This window comes from Anomaloglossus baeobatrachus, chromosome 4 (genome assembly GCF_048569485.1).
Source record: "Anomaloglossus baeobatrachus isolate aAnoBae1 chromosome 4, aAnoBae1.hap1, whole genome shotgun sequence".
Classification (NCBI taxonomy): domain Eukaryota; kingdom Metazoa; phylum Chordata; class Amphibia; order Anura; family Aromobatidae; genus Anomaloglossus; species Anomaloglossus baeobatrachus.
In genome coordinates, this window is record NC_134356.1 from 532,647,133 (window position 1) to 532,665,559 (window position 18,427).

At 48.0% G+C, this 18,427-nt stretch overlaps 1 protein-coding gene across 1 annotated transcript in view; it reads left to right on the forward strand.

The window, feature by feature from the left end:
• TICRR (TOPBP1 interacting checkpoint and replication regulator) overlaps positions 1–18,427 on the forward strand; it is a 181,026-nt gene that overhangs the window by 18,931 nt on the left and 143,668 nt on the right. The window lies entirely within an intron of this gene.

Sequence of the window (18,427 nt, forward strand, 5' to 3'; positions counted from 1 at the left end):
TACAATGAAAAATGCTACTTGCTAATTTGAACATGTGAATAATGAATTGCATACCTGCTATGAATATTAGGAAAAAGGAGATATTTAGCAATCGCATTGATCAATGTAACTGAGCCCCAAAACCTCGTCAAGGTATATCTCTATATTGGGGTCCCTAGCTCTGTGACCCTAACTGTGTGTCATCTCATTGCAATTAAAAACTGCTATGGGTGGAGAGGGGTAACTAAGGACTTTCTTATATAGGAGATGGAAAAAACATGGCCGAAAGGGGCGGAGCTGTGTTCACATTCAGAAAAAAAACTACATATAACTGAATAGGATAACTGAAGTGAGCACTAATATATATATATGAGTGCAAGCCAAAAATACATACTATATATAAGAATAAGGCTGCACATCAAACTTCGATAATGGTATAATGCCTCAAGCATATGGAAAAATATTGGAATATACAATGAAAAATGCTACTTGCTAATTTGAACATGTGAATAATGAATTGCATACCTGCTATGAATATTAGGAAAAAGGAGATATTTAGCAATCGCATTGATCAATGTAACTGAGCCCCAAAACCTCGTCAAGGTATATCTCTATATTGGGGTCCCTAGCTCTGTGACCCTAACTGTGTGTCATCTCATTGCAATTAAAAACTGCTATGGGTGGAGAGGGGTAACTAAGGACTTTCTTATATAGGAGATGGAAAAAACATGGCCGAAAGGGGCGGAGCTGTGTTCACATTCAGAAAAAAAAACTACATATAACTGAATAGGATAACTGAAGTGAGCACTAATATATATATGAGTGCAAGCCAAAAATACATACTATATATAAGAATAAGGCTGCACATCAAACTTCGATAATGGTATAATGCCTCAAGCATATGGAAAAATATTGGAATATACAATGAAAAATGCTACTTGCTAATTTGAACATGTGAATAATGAATTGCATACCTGCTATGAATATTAGGAAAAAGGAGATATTTAGCAATCGCATTGATCAATGTAACTGAGCCCCAAAACCTCGTCAAGGTATATCTCTATATTGGGGTCCCTAGCTCTGTGACCCTAACTGTGTGTCATCTCATTGCAATTAAAAACTGCTATGGGTGGAGAGGGGTAACTAAGGACTTTCTTATATAGGAGATGGAAAAAACATGGCCGAAAGGGGCGGAGCTGTGTTCACATTCAGAAAAAAAACTACATATAACTGAATAGGATAACTGAAGTGAGCACTAATATATATATATGAGTGCAAGCCAAAAATACATACTATATATAAGAATAAGGCTGCACATCAAACTTAGATAATGGTATAATGCCTCAAGCATATGGAAAAATATTGGAATATACAATGAAAAATGCTACTTGCTAATTTGAACATGTGAATAATGAATTGCATACCTGCTATGAATATTAGGAAAAAGGAGATATTTAGCAATCGCATTGATCAATGTAACTGAGCCCCAAAACCTCGTCAAGGTATATCTCTATATTGGGGTCCCTAGCTCTGTGACCCTAACTGTGTGTCATCTCATTGCAATTAAAAACTGCTATGGGTGGAGAGGGGTAACTAAGGACTTTCTTATATAGGAGATGGAAAAAACATGGCCGAAAGGGGCGGAGCTGTGTTCACATTCAGAAAAAAAACTACATATAACTGAATAGGATAACTGAAGTGAGCACTAATATATATATATATGAGTGCAAGCCAAAAATACATACTATATATAAGAATAAGGCTGCACATCAAACTTAGATAATGGTATAATGCCTCAAGCATATGGAAAAATATTGGAATATACAATGAAAAATGCTACTTGCTAATTTGAACATGTGAATAATGAATTGCATACCTGCTATGAATATTAGGAAAAATGCGATTGCTAAATATCTCCTTTTTCCTAATATTCATAGCAGGTATGCAATTCATTATTCACATGTTCAAATTAGCAAGTAGCATTTTTCATTGTATATTCCAATATTTTTCCATATGCTTGAGGCATTATACCATTATCTAAGTTTGATGTGCAGCCTTATTCTTATATATAGTATGTATTTTTGGCTTGCACTCATATATATATATTAGTGCTCACTTCAGTTATCCTATTCAATTTCATAACATGGGCAGACCCATGTTGACATGCAAATCTGCCACTGCATGTTGCCGCCCTGCTGGGCAAGTACAGTGCGATGAGCCCCGCCCCCCCCTCCCTGTGCGCTGCTATCTGTGTCCTGACTTGTATGTGCTGGACAAACACAGGGTTGCCCTCTCTGTCTAGGACACCAGCGCTGTTTGCCCAACAGTGTCCTCAGCTCATTATGTTGTATGGTGCCCGGGCAACTGGGACCCCCGTGCCCTGTCTGTGATGAATGCAGCCTCCCGTGCTCCTCGCTTCTGAATACAGTCAGAAGCAGGAATGTCACCTGACACCAGCGATCAACAGCACTGAACTTCGTATCGCTGAGCTGTAAGGACACTGCAATTATCACAGCTCCCGAGGAGAAGAGACAGCATGCTGCATGGGTGAGAAGGGAGAGACATCGAGGGGGGGGGTGGCAGAGAAGAGCGTGGACGGCTGACAGATTGGGGGGGCATAGAAGAGAGTTCATGGGTGACACAGCAGGGGGCCAGAGACGAGAGTTCATGGGGGTGTGAGACAGGAGAGTGCTTGGGTTGCAGAGGAGACAGTGCAGTGGGAGAGAAGAGGGTGCATGAGAGGGGATTATGTATAATATATTATACAATTCTAGGTGTGTGTGTGTGTGTGTGTGTGTGTATATCCATCCTATAGACTCACATTAGGGGGCGGGGCTATATTTAGTTTTCATTACATAGTATTTATCTATCAGGTGCTGGGGCAGTATACTAACAGGGAATGTGTGTGCAGGGGGCGGGCAGAGGGTGTGGCTGGACACTGAGGCTGGGCGGTGCCAGCTCTGTGAGGTTCGGCAGTCAAACATGTCATGTTAGGTTGTGCTGAATGTAAACAAAGAGCTGCAGAGAATAAAGTGAAAAATCAAGAGAAACAAAAGTTAGAAAACAAAAAATAACAATGTAGGGGTGATTTATATGACCATACAGCACAGATTAGCTGAATTATTTTTTTTTTTTTTGGAGTTTGCCGGACAACTCCTTTAACCCCTTCAGCCCCCAGCCTTTTTTCACCTTAAAGACCGGGCCATTTTTTACATTTCTCACCAGTGTCACTTTGACAGGTTATAACTCTGGAACGCTTCAACGGATCCTGGCGATTCTGACATTGTTTTTTCGTGACATATTGTGCTTCATGTCAGTGGTAAATTTAGGACGATATGTTTTGCGTTTATTTGTGAAAATTTTGGAAATTTGGCAATTTTCAAAATTTGACATTTTATGCCCATAAATCTGTGAGATGTCACACAAAATAGTTACTATATAACATTTCCCACTTGTCTACTTTATACCAGCGCAATTTTCGAAACAAATTTTTTTTCCGTTAGGAAGTTAGAAGGGTTCAAAGTTCATGAGCAATTTCTCATTTTTCCAACAAAATTTACAAAGATTTTTTTTTTAGGTACCACATCACATTTGCAGTGACTTTGAGAGGCCTAGCTGACAGAAAATACCCAAAAGTGACCCCATTCTAAAACCTGCACCCCTCACACTGCTCAAAACTACATCCAAGAAGTTTATTAACCCTTTAGGAGTTTTACAGCCACCAAAGCAATGTTGAAGGAAAAAATGAGTATTTTACTTTTTTTTTTTACACAAAAATGTTCATTCAGCCATAAAATTTAGTATTTTCACAAGGGTATCAGGGAAAAATGCACCATAAAATTAATTGTGCAATTTCTCCTGAGTACACCGATATCTCATATGTTGGGGAAATCAATTGTTTGGGCGCACGGCAAGGCTCAGAAGAGAAGGAGCATCATTTGAATTTTCGAAAGCAAAATTGTCTGGAATAGTTAGTGGATGCCATATTGTGTTTGGAGACCCCCTGAGGTGCCTAAACAATGGAGCTCCCCCACAAGTGAACCCATTTTGGAAACTAGACCCCTCATGGAATTTATCTAGATGTTTATTGAGCACTTTGAACCTCTGGGGGCTTCACACATATTAATAACTTTGAGCCGTGAAAATAATAAATAAAAAAAAATTACCACGAAATTGTTACTTCAAACAGGTAGCTTTTTTTTCACAAGGGTATCAGGAAAAATTGCAACATAAAATGTATTGTGCATTTTCTCCTGAGTACACAGATACCTCATATGTGGTGCAAATCAAATGTTTGTGCGCACAGCAGGGCTCGGAAGGCAAGGAGCGACATTTGACTTTTCAAACGCAAAATTGTCTGGAATCGTTAGTGGATGCCATGTTCTGTTTGGAGACCCCCTGAGGTGCCTAAACAATGGAACTCCCCCACAAGTGACCCCATTTTGGAAACTAGACCCCTCATGGAATTTATCTAGATGTTTACTGAACACTTTGAACCCCTGGAGGCTTCACAAAAGTTTAGAATGTTCAGCCGTGAAAATATGTTTGTTTTTTTTTTTTTTTTTTAACCATGAAATTATTTCAACCAGGTAGCTTTTTTTTCCACAAGGGTATCAGGAAAAAATGCACCACAAAATGTATTGTGCAATTTCTCCTGAGTACACAGATACCTCATATGTGGTGGAAAGTAATTGTTTGGGCACACGGGGCTCAGAAGAGGAGGAGAGCCATTTCACAGCAAAATTGGTTGGAATTATTAGCGTACGCCATGTTGCGTTTGGAGACCCACTGAGCTGCCTAAACAATGCAGCTCCCCCACAAGTGACCTCATTTTGGAAACTAGACCCCCCCATGGCATAAATCTAGATGGGTAATGAGCACTTTGAACCCTCACGTGCTTCATACATTGAGGCATAATAACATTAAAGTACTTTGTTTTCTCCACAAAAATGTTATTTTAGGCTCAATTTTTTAATTTGTACAGGGGTAACAGGATAAAATGGACCGCAAAATTTGTTGGGCAATTTGTTCTGAATACGCTGATACCTCATATGTGGCAGAAAACCACTGTTTGGGCGCACGGCAGAGCTCCAGAGGGAAGGAGCGTCATTTGACTTTTTAAATGGAAAATTAGGTGGAATCGTTAGCCGCACCATGTTGTTTGGAGATCCCCCTGATGTGCCCGAACAGTGGAGCTCCCCCACATGTGACCCCACGTTGGAAACTAGACCCCCCCCCCCATACAAAGAAATATTAGTCTGGCAAAATAAAAAATACAGAAGTCAGTAAAAAAAAAAAAAATGTATGTATGTGCCTGCAACTGACACTAAGGCAAGTGCCACACGTGAGAGCGATGCACAAATCTCGCATCACATCACCCGACACAGCCGCACACTCCTGTCTAGAAGAGAGTGACCGTGCCGGATGATGCGGTGTGAGACTTGTGCATCGCTCTCACGTGTGGCACTGGGCTGACCCTTACAATATTCACTAAAAAATACTGTAGTTGACGATCACTACAGTATAATTTTACTGGCCCTAAACGAAGTTTATTTGTATTTCTTTCTTAGTTTACAGAAAAAAAATCAGGACGAACGCACAGATGTGCTGCAATAAGGAGGGGACTAGGTGGGATGGAAAAGAAGATGGATGGAGGATGGGAGAGGGCGCGGCGGAGGATGGGAGATGGCGTGGCGGATGGAGGAGGGCACAACGGATGCGGGAGCGGCGGAGGAAGGGGGGAGAGGGGAAGGGTGGAAGGGTAGTGGGAGGTGAGATTGGGGATAGCTACCTTACAGATGGATCTAGGCAGCAGGATTGCAGCAGATCCGAGAGGGGGCAGAGGATTAAGGGGATGGGAGAGAGCAGGCAGCAGATCAGGGAGGGGGCAGAGGCTGATGCAGGGGGGAGTGCGGCGGCTGATGCAGGGGGGAGTGCGGCGGCTGATGCAGGGGGAGAGTGCGGCGGCTGATGCAGGGGGAGAGTGCGGCGGCTGATGCAGGGGGAGAGTGCGGCGGCTGATGCAGGGGGAGAGTGCGGCGGCTGATGCAGGGGGAGAGTGCGGCGGCTGATGCAGGGGGAGAGTGCGGCGGCTGATGCAGGGGGGAGAGTGCGGCGGCTGATGCAGGGGGGAGAGTGCGGCGGCTGATGCAGGGGGGAGAGTGCGGCGGCTGATGCAGGGGGGAGAGTGCGGCGGCTGATGCAGGGGGGAGAGTGCGGCGGCTGATGCAGGGGGGAGAGTGCGGCGGCTGATGCAGGGGGGAGAGTGCGGCGGCTGATGCAGGGGGGAGAGTGCGGCGGCTGATGCAGGGGGGAGAGTGCGGCGGCTACAAGGAGGCAGCAGAAAGAAAGCAGTGACGTCAGATGCAGGGGGGGCGCAGCGTGAGGAGAGCAGCGGCGTCAGATGCCCCCATGCATCTGACGCCGCTGCTCTCCTCCCACTGCGCCACCCCCTGCATCTGACGCCGCTGCTCTCTTTCTGCTGAGTAGCGGCGTAACATGCAGGGGCGCAGCGGGAATGTGGCGGCGTCACATGTAGGGGCGCGGCGGGAGAGTAGCGGCTTCACATGCAGGGGAGCAGCGGGAGAGCAGGGGCGAAGCAGATGGAGGAGGGCAGCGGTGGATCGGGGGCTGGGACTCACAGATGGGCACCCGCAGGGATCGCTCTCCTCAGATTACACGGAGGGAGAAGCTAAGGAGAGCGATCTCCTACAGCGAGCTCACCCGGTCCTAGATGCACGGTGCTTGGAGAGATTGGTCACAAGGCCGATCTCTCCAATCGGAGCTGGGGGCGGGTGCAGTAAAGCTTACCGAGCTCCAGCCAATGGCCAGTGCTGCACCTGAACTGACATAGCTGGATTTCAATGCTTCAGCCATTTTCAATGGCCGAAACATTACACTGGCTGTGATTGGCTGAGCGGCGTTCGTCAGCCAATCACAGCCTCCGTAGGTCCGGGAAGGAGACATCACCCCTCCTGAGGTCAGGTACAAGTCCTCTCCTTCCCGAATCTACAGTTTTTGAAAACCGATCGCGGTGCCCGGGCTCCGGGGCCGTGACTTCGCCATGACGGATGTATCCGTCATGGGTCTTTAAGTACCAGGGCACCATGGCGGCTAGATCAGTCAAAGGTCATGAAGGGGTTAAATCAGGCAGGCAATCCAACACTACATGAGAGCATCAAGGGTCCCTTTACAAAATTAGGGTCCCTACACTAAATTCCTAGCTGCATATATGGGGCAGATTCTGCCTAGCTGAGCTAATTTTATGTAGTCTACAATTAGGTCAGAATTGTTATTTCCCACACCCACCACCTCCATTATCTGAACCACAGTGACTATAGTCAGGGTTCACACATCAGCTGCATTAGACTCAGTTTTTTAGTGCCCAAAGTGATTACAACCGAACTGCATCCATTGTCATAGGATATTTTAACCATGTTCTCCTTTTTTAAAAAAAAAATTTCATGTTCTATGTGGCCCTATGTACCAACTACTTCATAGATCCTAAGGGTAATCTGTCAGTCCGTTTGCGTTTCATTCTGCTGAAACAATGGGCAGTATGAACCATGACCTAGCTGCAATCGTTCTTCAGCATTTTAGAGAAAACATAGTATTCACCCAGGAACCTTTGGTAAATGAGATGGATCTAATGTGGTCCCCGTCCAGATTCTCCACCCCCAACACATTGTACTTTAAAGCTCAACAATATTTTCCTATATAACCTAAAGCCAGTGCTATACTGGTGGTAAGCTGCTGATTCTCTATACATATCTTTTAGTTGTCAGCTCAAATGTATAGTTTTTGAAACAAGCATAGAAAGTTTGTAAAATGTACAACTTTTTGATTGGCAGCAGCTGACGATCAGCTAAGAGCAGGGGTGGGATTTGATAATTCCCGCCCCCCTGCCTGTTGTTCCTTCCCCTATATTTCCTTTAGGTTATTTCTCTTATAGAAGCATTTTACTAATGTAGCTAGAAGGACCTTGCTGATGTCATACCCTTGTGACTAGAAGGGGCAGGGCCTCAGCCAACATAGCTGGTGCTGGGAAGCAACATTATTTTTCTGGTGGCTGAGGCCCCGTCCCTTCTGGTCACGTGTATGACGTCAGCACAGGTCCTTCTAGCCACAACCATTAGTAAAACGCTTCTATAATGAAAATATCTTAAATAAAAGGGGGAGGAATAACAGACAAAGGGGCGGGAATCACATATAAAAGCCCACCCCAGCTATCAGCTGATAGGCAGCTGCTGTCATTCAAAAAGCTGCTCATTTCACAAAATTTACTTGCTTGTGTTTCAAAAACTACATCCGAGCTGACAACTAATGGTATGTATAGAATCAGCCTGATAGTGCCAGTATAGCACTGGCTTTAGGTTATATATTTAGGAAAATCTTGGTGATTGGTGCACTTTAAAGGGATTCTGTCAGCAGGTTTTTGCTATATAATCTGAAGACAGCATGCTGTAAGAGTTAAAAAACCAACCACCAGGGTTTTTCTATATATGCAGTAAAGGCCGTGCCTCACAAGCAGTAAGATGCTGAATCCTGGCACACCTGTTACAGAAAGAAGTGATGCTTGGTTGATGAATTATCTTTAATCAAAGATGCAGAAATCACTGCACTTTGGCATGTGCATCGGATGCGGGTCCTTGTGTGTCGGGTTCGTCCTCCTGGCCTGCTCTTTTCTTTATTTCAAGATCGGGCTGCCATTGCTGTTGGCGGCACATTCGCATTGCCACAGGCATTAAACCTTTATTAAAATGGCATTGGAGTCTGCACATGCGTGTACAGCGAACTCCGGTGCCATTTCATTGAAGATACTGCGCTGAAGACTCAGATGCATTGGCGCGTGCGCAGATTTATTTATTTATTTATTTTTTATTTTTTTTTTTTTTAACATCTGCAACTGTAAAGATATTTCGATCTTTCTGCAACAGGTATGATTGAACTCAGCATCTTAGTGCCAGTATGGCACTGCCTTTACCTCATAAAAAAATCCTGGTGGGTAGTTCTCTTTAAAGGGAACCTGTCACTAGGTTTTTCCCCTTATAAGCGGCGGCCACCACCAGTGAGCGCTTTTATATTCTATAATACTCTTTATAAGTGCCCAAATCGCTCTGTAGAACGTAAAAAAAGACCTGTTATACTTGCCTAGGGGGCGATTGGGTCCAATATGCATCACTGCTCTTGGTCCGGTGCCTCCTCCATTTTGTGCAATCGCTGTTTTCTTTCCCACCTTCTTGTTGAAGACGCGTCCTACTGCATTGCACTCCTGCGCAAGCGCACTTTGGTCCGTCTCCTATAATATATATATTAAATTGGGTACAGCGGTGCAATGCAGTATGTGATAAATATTTTTTCAGAAGAATTTGAGAAAGTGATGAAATGTCCTATATATACCGTATTTTTCGGACTATAAGACGCACTTTTTTTCCCCCCAAATGTTGGGGGAAAGTGGGGGGTGCGTTTTATGGTCTGAATATAGGGCCGGGAATGAGGGTGCTGTGGTGGCGCGGGTCATCGGGGGCACGAGCAGGCTGCAGCAGCACCTGCCGTGACCACGTGGGCCCGCTCATTTAATATGCACGCCCATCCTCCCGCCCTTCTCTCAGCGCTGAAGCTGGCGCTGACAGGTGGGCGGGGTGATGGGCGAGGGATAAACAGGCGGCCCGTATGATCACCCCTGGCAACTACAGCCTGGAGTGATCATGTGCGGCTGTATTCACTGCCCCCCGTGCATAATCATCAGCTCGGGGTGCAGTGAATCAGTACTCACCTGTCACCGTTCCCCTGCAGCACCACGATCTCCTCCTGGCTGCTGGCGGCTGCTAAGTGGAGCCGTCCCTGTTTTCCTGCAGCATTGCGATGTCCTCCCCATTATTGGACAGTTGAAACCAGAAGTTTACATACACTATCTAAAAAGACACATCTCGAACTCCTCAAGTTCCCTGATTCCGACTCAAATACTCAGACTCTCTTTTACAGTTGAAACCAGAAGTTTCCATTCAGTATCTATAAAGACACATCTGCATGCTTTTCTCACTATCTGACATGAAATCAAAATAAACCTTTCCCTTTTTTAGGTCAATTAGGAACAAAATGATTTTACTTTGCCAAGTGCCAGAATAATGAGAGAGAAAATGTTTTATGGCATTTTTATTACTTTCTGCAAAGTTAGAAGTTTACATGCATGAAGAGTACGATGCCTTTAAACAATATGGGACAGCCCATATGATGTCATGTCTTCGGACGCTTCTGATGGGTTTATTGGCAACATCTGAGTTAATTAGACACACGTGGATGTATTTCAATGCACACCTGAAACACACTGCTTCTCTGTGTAGCATCATGGGAAAGTCAAAGGAAATCAGCCAAGATCTCAGGAAGAGAATTGTGGACTTGCACAAGTTTGGGTCATCCTTGGGTGCAATTTGCATATACCTGAAGGTGCCTTGTTAATCTGTACAAACAATTATATGCAAGTACAAACAATATGGGAATGTCCAGCCATCATACCGCTCTTGAAGGGCTTGGTTTCTGTGCACCAGAGATGAACGTGCTTTGGTCAGACATGTGCATATCAACCCAAGAACAAAGGCAAAAGACTTTGTGACGATCCTGCAGAAGCTGGTAAGATTGTGTCACTGTGGATAATGACACAGAGTACTGTATCATCATGGGCTGTGAAAGGCCACTCTGCCAGGAAGAAGACATTACTCCAAAATAAACATAAAGCCAGATTAAAGTTAGCAAATGCACACAGGAGTACAGAACTTACATTTCTTTGTCGCTCCATTGGGAGACCCAGACAATTGGGTGTATAGCTTCTGCCTCCGGAGGCCACACAAAGTATTACACTTTAAAAAGTGTAACCCCTCCCCTCTGCCTATACACCCTCCCGTGGATCACGGGCTCCTCAGTTTTATGCTTTGTGTGGAAGCAGGCACACATCCACTCATGCATTCTCATATTAGTTATGTCGGTTGGAAGTAAAGAGGGCCCCCACGGGGCCCCCGGCATGTTCCCTTCTCACCCCACTACGTCGGCGGTGTTGTTAAGGTTGAGGTACCCATTGCGGGTACAAAGGCCGGAGCCTCATGCCGTCTCCTTCACCATCCCTTAGCGGCTCTGGGAGAAGTGGGATCCTGAACGGTCATCCAGTTGCTGGGACCGTGCTCCCTCCGCAGCCCCTGTGGGAATCTGCCGGACCGGAGTCTATTCAACCTCAGGGACCGGGCCCTGCAACTCTAAGGTACTCTGTGTCCCCATTGGGGACTGTGCAGGAGCGCACCACCTTCCCGGACGCTGCGGCAGCTGCTGAACTGAGAAGACCGGCGGACTTCCGCGCCGACCGTGCCTGCTTGTCGGGTGCGGTCTCAAATTTAGTCCCCGGCTTCATCGCGGCCTAGTCGCAAAAATCCCGCCCCCGGGACTGCCGACCTGACGTCTGATGTGAGGGCTGGAGCATCCTGCATGTTTCCTCCCCCCTCACTGATCACTGTGGGGACCCCAGATTCCTGCACTTTCCTGGCGCCGCCCACGGCTCCACTCCTCCCCTGAGATCTCCGGCAGCCATTTTTTGGGCATTCTGCCGGTGGAGGATTCTCAGGAACAGCTCTGCAGCTCCGGGGGACCTAAGGCTGGGAATCTGGAGGCACACACTCCGCTTGTTAGCGGTCGGTAAGCCACACCGGTCACCCGGTGCTGGTCCCCCCTAGGGTGCCGGAATAGATACGTATTTATATATATATTTCTGTTCGGTCGGGCTGTATACCCTTTTTTTGCCCATATACCCTTAGTGATCATTCTCCTAGGAGACAACAGCATGTCGTCCACAAGGAGCAAAGCTGTTAAGGCACAGGGGTTTTTTGCAACCTGTACCTCTTGTGGGGCTATGTTACCTGCGGGTTCCACCTACCCTCACTGTGAGCAATGCTCGACCCCTGTTTCACTTGCTCAGCCGGAGCCTCGGTCACTAGTGGACCCCTCGGCTCATGTAGACCCCCCTGCTCCCCCTGTCCAGGCGGCAGGGACAGAGTTCTCCTTTTTTGCTGAGAAACTCTGAGTCACTTTCACAATCCATGGCTCAGTCTATGGACAAATGGTCTGCCAAGCTGCTAGAAGCTTTGCAGTCCAGACCGGTCCTTACACAGGCCCCGGCCCCTGTTGGATCGTCACCTCCAGGCCCCTCTCAGTCCGAGCCGCAGCGCGCTCCCAGGTTGGGCCCTAGGTCCCACGCGGAAGACTCCTGCCAGGACCACAGTCCTAGACAGGCTAAGCGGGCTCGCTGGGAATCATCCCCGACTTCTTCACGCTGCTCGGGTTCCCAGCTTGAGGACTCTCTGGAGGACGAGGCGGACGTCGCAGCTCAGGGCTCTGACCCTGACGTCGCCCTTAACCTCGATACACCTGAGGGGGACGCATTAGTAAATGATCTTATCTCGTCCATCAACCAGGTGTTGGATCTCTCTCCCCCACCTCCTACTGTGGAGGAGTCGGCGTCTCAGCAGGAGAAACACCAGTTTCGGTTCCCCAAACGTACAAGGAGTGCGTTCTTCGATCACTCTAACTTCAGAGACGCTGTCCAGAAGCCCAGAGCAGTTCCGGACAAGCGCTTTACTAAGCGCCTCACTGACACGCGTTACCCCTTCCCCGCTGAAGTCGTTAAGGGGTGGGCTCAATGTCCCAAGGTGGATCCTCCAGTCTCTAGATTGGCGGCTAGATCTGTGGTATCGGTGGCAGATGGCTCATCGTTAAAGGATGCCACTGACAGGCAGAGCTCCTGGTGAAGTCCATCTATGATGACACGGGCGCGTCTTTTGCCCCGGCCTTTGCAGCCTTGTGGGCACTCCAAGCTATCTCGGCTTGTCTGACCGAGATTAATGCTGTCACACGTCTGCTCCGCAAGTTGCGTCTGACTTCTCAAGCGTCAGCTTTTTCTTCCTACGCCATGAACGCAGTCCTAGACTCGGCTAGCCGTACAGCTATGGCATCCGCTAACTCTGTGGCAGTCCGCAGGGCCATGTGGCTGCGCGAATGGAAGGCAGACTCGGCCTCCAAGAGGTTCTTAACCGGTTTGCCGTTTTCTGGCCAACGCTTGTTTGGCGAACGATTGGATGAGATTATTAAGGAATCCAAGGGAAAGGACTCCTCCTTACCCCAGTCCAGACCTAAGAGACCTCAACAACGGAAAATACAATCGAGGTTTCGGTCCTTTCGTCCCTCCGCCAAGCCCCAATCCTCTTCATCCAGCAGGCAGGAGAAAGGCCAGAGGAACTCCTATGCCTGGCGGTCCAAGTCACGCCCCCAAAAGGCCGCAGGAGGCACTGCCTCCAAGGCGGCCTCCTCATGACTCTCGGCATCCACTAACCGCATCCTCGGTCGGTGGCAGGCTCTCCCGCTTTTGCGACGCCTGGTGGCCACATGTTCAAGACCGATGGGTGAGAGACATTCTGTCTCACGGTTACAGGATAGAGTTCAGCTCTCGTCCCCCGACTCGTTTCTTCAGAACATCTCCGCCCCCCCCGAGCGAGCCAATGCACTTTTTCAGGCGGTGAACACTCTGAAGACAGAAGGAGTTGTGATCCCTGTTCCCCTCCAGGAACATGGTCGCGGCTTTTACTCCAACTTGTTCGTGGTGCCAAAGAAGGACGGTTCATTCCGTCCCGTTCTGGACCTCAAACTGCTCAACAGACACGTGAGGACCAGACGGTTTCGGATGGAATCTCTCCGCTCGGTCATCGCCTCGATGTCACAAGGAGACTTCCTAGCATCAATCGACATCAAAGATGCTTATCTCCACGTGCCGATCGCACCCGAACATCAACGCTTCTTGCGTTTCGCCATCAGGGACGAACACCTTCAGTTCGTGGCATTGCCTTTCGGCCTGGCGACAGCCCCACGGGTTTTCACCAAAGTCCTGGCATCCGTCGTGGCGGTCCTACACTCTCAGGGCCACTCGGTGATTCCCTACCTGGACGATCTCCTAGTCAGGGCACCCTCTCAGATGGCGTGTCAAAACAGCCTTACAGTCGCTCTGGCGACTCTTCAGCAGTTCGGGTGGATCATCAACTTCCCGAAATCCAAGTTGACACCGACCCAATCACTGACTTACCTCGGGATGGAGTTTCATACTCAGTCAGCGGTAGTCAAGCTACCGCGAGACAAACAGCTTTCGCTGCAGGCAGGGGTGCAATCACTTCTTCGGAATCAGTCACACCCCTTAAGGCGCCTCATGCACTTCCTGGGGAAGATGGTGGCAGCGATGGAGGCAGTGCCGTTCGCGCAATTCCATCTACGGCAGCTCCAATGGGACATTCTCCGCAAATGGGACAGGAGGTCGGCTTCCATCGACAGGACCGTCTCTCTTTCCCTTGCAACCAAGACATCACTTCAGTGGTGGCTCCTTCCCAATTCTCTTTCGCAGGGAAAATCCTTCCTACCCCCAACCTGGGCTGTGGTCACCACGGACGCGAGCCCGTCAGGGTGGGGAGCGTTTTTTTCTCCACCACAGGGCTCAGGGAACCTGGACTCCGATAGTCTTCCCTTCAGATCAATGTTCTGGAAATAAGGGCAGTGTATCTAGCGCTATTGGCTTTCCAGTGGTGGCTGGAGGGCAGGCAGATCCGTATCCAGTCGGACAACGCCACTGCTGTTGCATACATCAACCACCAAGGCGGCACTCGCAGTCGTCAAGCCTTCCAGGAAGTCCGGCGGATTCTGCAGTGGGTGGAAGCCACAGCCTCCACCATCTCCGCAGTTCACATCCCGGGCGTAGAAAACTGGGAAGCAGATTTTCTCAGTCGTCAGGGCATGGATGCGGGGGAATGGTCTCTGCACCCAGAAGTGTTTCGAGAGATCTGTCGCCGCTGGGGAACGCCGGACGTCGATCTCATGGCGTCACGGCACAACAACAAAGTCCCGGCATTCAGGCACGGTCTCAGGATCACAGAGCTCTGGCGGCGGACGCGTTAGTTCAGGACTGGTCGCAGTTCCGACTGCCTTATGTGTTTCCTCCTCTGGCGATGCTGCCCAGAGTGTTACGCAAGATCAGGTCCGACTGCCGTCACGCCATTCTCGTCGCTCCAGACTGGCCGAGGCGGTCGTGGTACCCGGATCTGTGGCATCTCACGGTGGGTCAGCCGTTGGCGCTTCCAGACCGCCCAGACTTGCTGTCACAAGGGCCATTTTTCCATCTGAATTCTGTGGCCCTCAACCTGACTGTGTGGCCATTGAGTTTTGGCTCCTAGCGTCTTCAGGGTTATCTCAGGATGTCATTGCCACCATGAGACAGGCCAGGAAGCCAACGTCCGCCAAGATCTATCACAGGTCTTGGCAAATCTTCTTATCCTGGTGCTCTGATAACGGTTTCTCTCCATGGCCGTTTGCCTTACCCACTTTTCTTTCATTCCTTCAATCCGGAATGGTCAAGGGTTTGTCACTCGGCTCTCTCAAGGGTCAAGTGTCGGCGCTCTCCGTATTTTTTCAAAAGCGTCTAGCCAGGCTTCCGCAGGTCCGCACGTTCCTGCAGGGAGTTTGCCACATAGTCCCACCTTATAAGCGTCCGCTGGAACCCTGGGATCTTAACAGGGTGCTAACGGCTCTTCAGAAACCACCTTTCGAGCCGCTGCGGGATGTCTCTTTATCACGTCTTTCGCAAAAGGTGGCCTTTCTAGTGGCAGTTACATCTCTCCGGAGAGTGTCTGAGCTTGCAGCGCTATCATGCAAAGCCCCCTTCCTGGTGTTTCACCAGGATAAGGTGGTTCTGCGTCCGGTTCCGGAATTTCTCCCTAAGGTGGTATCTCCTTTTCATCTCAATCAGGATATCTCCTTACCTTCATTTTGCCCTAATCCAATTCACCAATGTGAAAAGGATTTGCACTCTTTGGATCTGGTGAGAGCACTCCGGCTCTACGTGTCTCACACGGCGCCCCTGCGTCGTTCAGATGCGCTCTTTGTCCTTGTCGCTGGCCAGCGTAAGGGTTCGCAGGCTTCCAAGTCAACCTTGGGTCGGTGGATCAAGGAACCGATTCTCGAAGCCTACCGCTCTTCTGGGCTTCCGCTTCCTTCAGGGCTGAAAGCCCATTCTACCAGAGCCGTGGGTGCGTCTTGGGCATTGCGGCATCGGGCTACGGCTCAGCAGGTGTGTCAGGCAGCTACGTGGTCTAGTCTGCACACTTTCACGAAACACTATCAAGTGCATACCTATGCTTCGGCAGACGCCAGTCTAGGTAGGCGAGTCCTTCAGGCGGCGGTTGCCCACCTGTAAGAGGAGGGCCGTTTCGGCTTTTTTTATTGAGGTATTCTTTTACCCACCCAGGGACTGCTTTTGGACGTCCCAATTGTCTGGGTCTCCCAATGGAGCGACAAAGAAGAAGGGAATTTTGTTTACTTACCGTAAATTCCTTTTCTTCTAGCTCCTATTGGGAGACCCAGCACCTGCCCCTGTGCCCTTCGGGCTGGTTGTTCTTTTGTGTACACATGTTGTTCATGTTGAATTGTTCTTTTGGTTCATGGTTCAGTTCTCCGAACATCCTTCGGATTGAATTTACCCTAGACCAATTCATAAGTCTTCTCCTTCCTGCTTTTGCACCAAAACTGAGGAGCCTGTGATCCACGGGAGGGTGTATAGGCAGAGGGGAGGGGTTACACTTTTTAAAGTGTAATACTTTGTGTGGCCTCCGGAGGCAGAAGCTATACACCCAATTGTCTGGGTCTCCCAATAGGAGCTAGAAGAAAAGGAATTTACGGTAAGTAAACAAAATTCCCTTCTTTGGAGACCCCTTGTGGTTTGATAAAACTAAAATTGAAGTGTTTGGTTATAATGACCATTGTTACATTTGGAGGAAAAGGGGAGAAGCTTTGAAGCTTAGGAACACCGTCCTTGGGCTATGTGCGCACGTTGCGTAAATTCATGCAGTTACGCTGCGCTTTGTAGCGCAGCGTAACTGCATGCGTCCTGCGTCCCCTGCAGAGTCTATGGAGATTGTGCAGGGGCCGTGCGCACGTGGCGTTTTAGAGCGCAGCGCTTCGGCTACTGCCGAAGCGCTGCGCAAAAAGAAGTGACATGTCACTTCTTCCGTGCGCTTTGCCGGCAGCTCCTGCTCTGTCTATGGCAGGAGCTGCAGGCAGAGGGCACGTTCTCGCCGGCACCATGCGCTTCAGAACGGAGCTTTTCAGCTGCGCTCTGAAGCGCACCTTTTACGGTGCTGGGCTAGTACGCAACGTGCGCACATACCCTAACTGTGAAACATTCGTTGGCGGTATCATGTTTTGCTGCAGGAGGGACTAGTGCACTTCACAAAATAATGGCATCATGAGGAAAGAAGATAATGTGGCAATACTGAAGAAACATCTCAAGACATTATTCAGGAACTTAAAGCTTGGATGGAAATGGGTCTTCCAAATGAACAATGACCCGAAGCATATTGCCAAACTGATTACAAAGTGGCTTAAGGATAACAGTCAATGTTTTGGAGCAGCCATCACAAATCCCTGATTGCTGATGTATGTAAAGCGCTATGGAATTAATAGCGCTATGTAAGTGAATAAATAGATATTACCTCAGTCCTGTTGAAAATTTATGGTCAAAGCTGCGCGATGTGACCTACAAAAATGGCTCAGTTACACCAGTTCTGTCAGGACGAATGGGCCCAAATGCCTACCAACTATTGTGAGAAGCTTGTTGAAGGAGATCCAAAACATTTTATACAAGTCATACAGTCTAATGAAATGGAGGGAAACTTTTCACTTTGCAGAAAGTAATAAAATGCCTTAAATCATTCTCTCTCATTATTCTGGCATTTGGTAAATATAAATAATTTTGGTTCCTAATTGACCTAAAGCAGGAAAGATTTATTCTGATTTCATGTCAGATAGTGAGAAAAGCATGCAGATGTGTCTTTATAGATACTGAATGGAAACTTCTGGTTTCAACTGTAAAAGAGAGTCTGAGTATTTGAGTCGGAATCAGGGAACTTGAGGAGTTGGAGGTTTGGCTTACCGATTTCACAGCCCTGATTATTATATGCGCTGGGTATCTATATACGGGTGACCCTCCAACATTTTTTTTCCAATTATTTATTTTTACTCTCCATGAGCAATCACAGACGCCGGCAGTCGGACTGCAAACAATCACAGATGCTGTAATAGACGGTGGGCGGAGGAATCGGTGAATATGCAGGAGGGTTAATGAGCTGACTCAGAAGTAGTGACAGACGCGCGGGAGACTTGGGAAGTATAACTGTCATGTTTTAAATCTCTATTTTTTTTTATTTTTATCCGGGTGGCTGAACCTGAACAGCAATACAGACTTCCTTGTTCGGGGGTCAGTAAACAGACGTTAGATTCAGGTTCGCCCATCACTAGTCAGCTTTCAGAGTACTGAGATATCTGGTAGATAAAGCTGCAATCAAAATGACAGCATGCAGACCAGGAACATCTCGCTAGG